We start from the raw sequence: 6,000 nt of genomic DNA, 5'->3' as shown, positions 1-6,000 counted from the left end.
CAGGGGTGAAGTCTTTGGTTGACTGGGGATCGCTGCGATAAGACGGCCCCCACGCCGGACTCCGACGCGTCCACCTCAACGACGAACGGATAGGAGGGGTTAGGATGCTGTAATACTGGAGGGTTCGTGAAGGCTTTCTTTAATTCGGAGAACGCGTGGTCAGCATCAGTGTCCCACCTAAAGGGGATCTTGACAGAGGTTAACCGGGTCAGAGGCAGGGCTTTCTGGCTGTAGTTGCGAATGAAGCGACGATAAAAATTAGCGAAACCTAGGAAACGTTGCAACTGCTTTCGATTGGTCGGAGTGGGCCAGTCTACTACGGCCTTCACTTTGGCTTCGTCAGCTCTCAGCTGACCCTTCTCGATAATAAAACCCAGAAAAGAGATGGACTCAACGTGAAACTCGCACTTTTCTGCTTTTACGAATAACCGGTTTTCTAGTAGACGCTGCAAAACCAGCCTGACATGGTGTTGATGTTCTGCTAGAGTCCGAGAAAAAATTAAGATGTCATCTAAATAAACAAAACAGGTTCAGAAAATCTCTTAATACGTCATTAATGAGACACTGAAATACCGCGGGCGCGTTCGTTAGCCCAAATGGCATGACCAGGTATTCGAAGTGCCCTAATGGGGTCTTGAATGCTGTTTTCCATTCGTCCCCCTCACGAATACGGACCAGATGGTAAGCGCTTCGTAAATCGAGTTTGGAGAATATAGTGGCGGATTGGAGGGGGGCGAACGCTGAATCTAATAACGGAAGTGGGTATTTGTTCTTGATGGTGATTTCGTTCAGGCCCCGATAATCAACACACGGGCGTAACGTCTTGTCTTTCTTCTCAATAAAGAAGAATCCGGCCCCCAGTGGGGATTTAGACGGCCGAATGAGGCCAGCCGCGAGTGAACTATCAATATATTCTCTCAGCGCCTCTTGTTCCGGCTGAGAGACCTGATATAAACGGGAATTCGGGAGTGGGGCGTTATCTATCAGGTCGATGGCGCAGTCGTACGGCCGGTGAGGCGGCAATGACTGGGCACGGTCTTTACTAAACACTGGGCGCATGTCATGGTAAATACGCGGAACTTTGTCCAAACAAATAATTTCTGGTGGCTCGTTACGGGTCGGCCCTCTCTTTTCTGCCGCCGAGCGCAAACAGTGAGTATAGCAAAATGCGCTCCAACTCTCGATTGCCGGACGTTCCCAGGAAATGACAGGGTTGTGTTCGCGCAGCCACGGCAACCCCAACACTAACGGTACCGATCGAGACCGCATGAGATAGAATCTACGGTATTCAATGTGATTGCCTGATAATTTTAGTTTCACCGGCGCTGTGATCTCTTTCACTTCCGCCAGGAGTCGCCCGTCAAGATCGTGAACCCGCTTTGTCTCTCTTAGGACCTCAACCTGGCAACCCAGTTCCTTAGCTAGGCTGGGGTCTACAAAACAATTGTCCGCCCCAGAGTCCACCAAGGCCCGAACAGAAATGACCCGTAACGGACCATAAAGAGTTCCGTCCAGCTCGAGTCTTGGTGGATGTCCAGGATGGACCTCCTCCCGTCTCGACTCACGTGACGCAGTATCGGGCACAAACTCACAGTTTTCGGGGCGCCCGGAAGTGTGGGCCGGTGTCGAGGAATAGTTGGAAACCCGGTGTCCAGGTTGGCCGCAGTAGAAGCTGGCTCGATCCCGAATCCGCTGCTCTCTCTCCGCTGGTCCCAGGCGTCCGCCTCCCAGCTGCATGGGCTCCTCCTCTGCGTCGGCTGGATCGGAACACGAATGACGCTCGGGTCCGGGTGGTCGCCAGGACTCGTGCTCAGCCGGCCGACGACCCGTACGTCGGGGTGGAACACGGGTAGTTCCTCGCTCTTCCATACGTTCCCTCTCACGCTCTCGCATGCGGTTGTCCACAATGAGGGCCAAATCGATGAGCTCCAAGTTGTTGCTATCGTCGCGGGTTGCCAGTTCGTCCTTTAACGCAGCACTTAACCCGCGGCGAAACAAACCACACAGGGCGCGGTCCCCGTAACCGCTACGGGCGGCCAAAATGCGAAATGAGATGGAATATTCGGCAACGGATTGTCGTCCTTGCCGAATAGCTAATAGCCGACCTTCGGCCTCCCTTCCCATAACCGAACGTTGAAATACGCGACGGAACGCGGCGACAAACTATGGGTAGGAAGACCGAAGCCCGGGTTGAGCATTGCTGATCTCTACTGCCCAAGACGCCGCCTGACCAGTCAACAGGCTCATAATAAACGCCACCTTCGTGCTATCTCTTTCGTACGTAGCTGGTTGTTGGTCGAATATTAGAGAGCACTGGTGTAAAAATTGCTTGCAGAGAGCCTGCTCTCCCCCGTAGCGAGGGGGATGGGGGAGATTGGGCTCTCGCCCCATGATCAGGGAAGAGGGTGTCCCGGATGAAGCCGCCGGGACCCTTGGGGGTGGCGTTTCTCGGGGGGTCGCGTGTTCCCCTTGGGAACACAATATTTCCAGCCGCTGGGCTAGGACGGCGACTGCCTCCCGGAGCTCCGTGAGCTCCTGTTGTTGCTGGCCCACTAATTGCCCCTGGCTGGTCAAGGCGGTCATGATCTTGTTTATGTCTACAGGATCCATTTTGGTGGGAGTATTCTGTTACGGACTCGGGTAAACCGAGTTAGGGAGGGGGATCAATAAAAACGTAGACAAAAACAAGGTCTCCGATGTAAAGACAATTTAATGTCCAAATCGAATCGGAAATAAGCGAGAACATAAAGCGCTGGTCCACAATGAGGACCAGGAGGTAAATCAAAAACAACTAACAAAAGGAGGTTGCACAAAAGAGCAAGAAAAGGAAAGTAAAGCCACAAACTACGAACGAAAAACTATGTAACACTTTGTACACGCGAGAAAAGCCAGATCATCAAAACAAAATGGTACTTACACACAAACTTGGTACCGAGACTACACGCGAAAACACGACGAGGTCAAAAGCCACTAGTCAATGAGCAACGAGGTAAGCAATGCCATAAACAATACTCCCACAACAGGTGTCGAACGTAGGAGTCCTTAAATAGTGTCTCTATTGATTAATGATTGCCAGCAGGTGTGCTAGCGAGACCGCTCCTGCCACCTGCTGGCCAGACCGAAAAACCGAAATGTGACACCAACATTGAATGCCGAAAGCCAACATTGAATGCCTTTGACCTTTGATCCCTCAGACAGCATTACATTTAAATAAATAAATTAATAAATAAAAATCATTGTTGTAAGTAAGGACATCACCACATGGGGTGAGGAAGACTGGGGTGAGAAAACCAATGTCAGTAAATAGTTTGGCCCTACATCTGTACTTGCAACTTAAAACTATAGTATGCAAAGCAAAAGCCAGAGAACGTTTTGCAAACTGTTAGATCAGTGGTTCTTAACCTTCTTGGAGGCACCGAAACCAACCAGTTAATATGCACATTGACTGAACCCTTCATTACTGAAAAATAAATCAATTATACACTATATACTTTTTTTATTCAAGATATTAAAAAACATTTATTAAAAACAGAAATAAGTAAATAATTGAACGACGTACTATCACGAGAGTCACATGTTGACTACTGAGCGAACTAAATTTCTTGCAGCACTGATTGAACAAGCAATGTAATGTGATCATCTGCAGCCAGTGATGGCCAAACGGGTGTGTCATAAATAATTGACGTGTTGAGTTGGGTGTGTCTTACTCTCCATGGCAGAGGCTCCATCGAACCCCTGAGAGCGATTCACCGAACCCCTAGGGTTCAATAGAACAAAGGTGAAGAACCACTGTGTTAGATCATGTTTGTAGCAGCCTCTACTGGTAAACAAATTGACATAACAGGTGTAGAGTGATTCATTAACCGGTCATGCATGGTTCTGGAATGAGGGAGGAAACCGGAGTACCCCGTGAAAACCCACGCAGGCAGGAGGAGAACATGCACGCTCCATACAGGAAGGCTGGAATCAAACCCCGCACCTCTGCACTATGAGGTGGACTTGCTAACTTGACGTCCAGCAGTTAAATGGTGCAAATTGCCACTTTCTACGCTGTTTCACAATCGTTCTACACCATAAAAAATATATGGAGTAATATTTCGCTCCTATCACTGCCCCTCAGCACACTGAAACATTGATTCACGCCTTTATCACCTCAAGATTCGACTACTGCAAAAACATCTTTTACGGCTTTCCCGCCAAAAACCCTAAAAAAACATTGATACATCCAAATATACAAAAGTGTAATATACAAAGTGCTGTACATGGAACAACTAACATATGGAAATCACATCACCCCAGTCCTCCAACATCTACCCGTGCTCAATTCCAGTCTAAATTTTTTCTCTTTCTCCTTTCTTCTTTCTACATACATTCTTGCTGCTGGAGGCTGTAAATTTCCCCATTGTGGGACGAATAAAGGATATCTTATCTTATCTTAAATTCTTGTCATCACCTTTAAGGCCCTTCACAACCTTGCCTCCTCCTACCTCACTGACCTCCTTCACTACCTGACCCCAACCTGCAATCTGAGATCTGCCAACGTCAACTTCCTCACCGCTCCCATCCCAACCAAACGCCGGACCGGGGTAGACACTAAGGGTGTGGAAAATAATCGATATTAATCGATACATCGATGCGCACGTGCGCGATGCGAGTGCATCGGCTCATTCACTGGCTACGACGCGATTGACGGGTGAAATCGCGATTCATCACGATGCATTGATGGGTATCGGTAAAATCCGATTCAAGCGCCGTTTTATTCATGTTAAACGTCACCTATCTGCCCTTTCCTAGGCGCAATGAATGCACCATCATTGCTTTGCGTTTTGTGTTGAATACGGACGGTAGCCGTGCGTCACATACAGTCCAGTACACAACTAGCGAAACATTATGGAAGTTAGCGCAAGCAGCAGCGAGGAAACTACTATATTTAATGCAGCCGCAACATTCAAATCTTATGTTTGGAAATACGACGGCTTCGAAAAGAAAGACGGAAAGCTTGATAAAACCTCCGTAATTTGCAAGGAATGTCGCACTAAGAAGCCATACAACGGCAGCACCACAAATATGCAGACCCACTTAAAACGATGGCACCAGATCACCGACAAGTTTCCCTCCCGCTCCCCCGCTTCCCCGCCCAGTTCCTCGTCGGACACCGGAGAAACTCTTGGTAAACCAGGTCAGGATCAGAAAAAAATTGCCTCTTATTTTGGGAGTCCCCTTGCAACTGACTGTGACCGCGGAATGGCTATAACTAAGGCCACTGCTTATTTCATATGCAAAGACCTCCAGCCTTAGCGTGGTGGACAACGAGGGTTTCAGACAGCTCGTGCACGTTTTGGAACCCAGGTATAAAATACCAGACAGGTCTGTGTTCACTTACAAACATATTCCCGATGTGTACAACAAAGTGAGATTACTGTGTCGCTGAACAGTGCGCAAAGAGTTGCACTTACAGTGGATGGGTGGACATCTTGCGCTATAGATTCATATATATGTATATATATATATATATATATCTGTGTATATATTTCATATAAGACACTCAGTGAGAATAGTCTGTTTGTGTTTACACTATAGCAACAGCTGTGAGTCTCAGGTGCCAAATTGTTTACATTTTCTTTGCACAAAACCCAATTGTGAAAGGGCTTAAATACGTTTTACAAGTTCTACTGTTTATAAGGAATAAAGTGGTATCCTTTTTGTAATACCATACTGAATTCCATCTTTGGAACAATCACTGGTTCCAAATGGAACAAACGGAACCCACAAATCCACTGTTTATCAAATTAAACAATGAAATCTCATGACCTGATTGACTTCAAAATCGCCCAATTAATGTACAAAGCACACAATAACCTTTGCCAAAAGATCCAGAAGCTTTTTAAAATTCGAGAAAGTTGTCATAATTTAGGGGGTACTAATCTATACAAAAAAATCCAAAACACGAACGAACATCACACAATGGAGTGTATCTGTAATAGGTGTAAATCTGTGGAA

This window comes from Hippocampus zosterae, chromosome 14 (assembly GCF_025434085.1).
Source record: "Hippocampus zosterae strain Florida chromosome 14, ASM2543408v3, whole genome shotgun sequence".
NCBI classification, from domain to species: Eukaryota; Metazoa; Chordata; class Actinopteri; order Syngnathiformes; family Syngnathidae; genus Hippocampus; species Hippocampus zosterae.
This window is presented reverse-complemented; position numbering follows the sequence as displayed.